Raw genomic sequence first — 1,019 nt, 5'->3', positions numbered from 1 at the left:
CAAAAAATCTTTCATTTTTGCTTAAAAAAAATGACACGATTAATCAAAATAGTGCTTATTTAAGTTTGTGTATAATCAATGTAAATGACTATGTGTCAGCTTATTTGAGCACCTAATTCCAGTAGGTCTGTCGCATATTAGTTAACGCAACCAATACACAACATATTTATCTCCCAACTTTGCCCTAAATCCCTTAGTAATTACCCAGCCTGATGTATGATATGTCCCATTATATGACTGTTGGGACAGCCGGCGCTCAAAACATTGGCCCATTGACCGAGAGGCCCTTAATCGTTGTCATGTGAGGAGTCAAATCCTATAGTGCCTTTTTATAAAGTTTGTTAGAGTTGTGGCAACAGACAGTTACTTCCATGCTGTGATGCATCTGATCAGGGAAATGAAAAAAAAAGCCAAATTTTATTGTCTTTGTAAATCCAAAATGGTGACTTCTTCCACATGTCTTATTTTGTCCAGCAACGGTAAAAAACCCCCAAAATATTTCAAGTACAATGTCAGCAAAATCCTTCACATCGGAGCACATTTCTTTATTTTTGCTTGAAAAAAATGACACGGATAATCAAAATAGTTGCTTATTAAGGTTTGTGTTACTCAATATTGACTACCGATTGTGTCAGTTCTTTTCTGGCACACCTAATCAGTAAGGTCTCGTCCGGTATAGAGTTAGCAACAATCACAACATTATTCAATCTCCCAAATTAGCCCTAATCCCTTATTAATACCCAGCATGATGTATGATAGTGTCCATTATCACGACCAGAAGCATTAGTCAGTAAATATGTGATGATCTCTGTGTTGCCTTTGGTTGCAATTTAGTCCCTGGATGGGAAACCGGAGATGTTGAGATTGGTTTCAGGGGATATTGGAGCAATATACCAAACACAAAAAGCACATCAACTCTAATGGAATGTAATGAAAAAGTTTCGAGCCAACTATTAAGCGATGTTGCTTGGTGTTGGCTTCATCTATTAATTGGCAATCACTATGCAATTAATTTCACG

The sequence above is a fragment of the Larimichthys crocea genome, chromosome IX, assembly GCF_000972845.2.
Source record: "Larimichthys crocea isolate SSNF chromosome IX, L_crocea_2.0, whole genome shotgun sequence".
NCBI lineage: Eukaryota > Metazoa > Chordata > Actinopteri > Sciaenidae > Larimichthys > Larimichthys crocea.
This window is presented reverse-complemented; position numbering follows the sequence as displayed.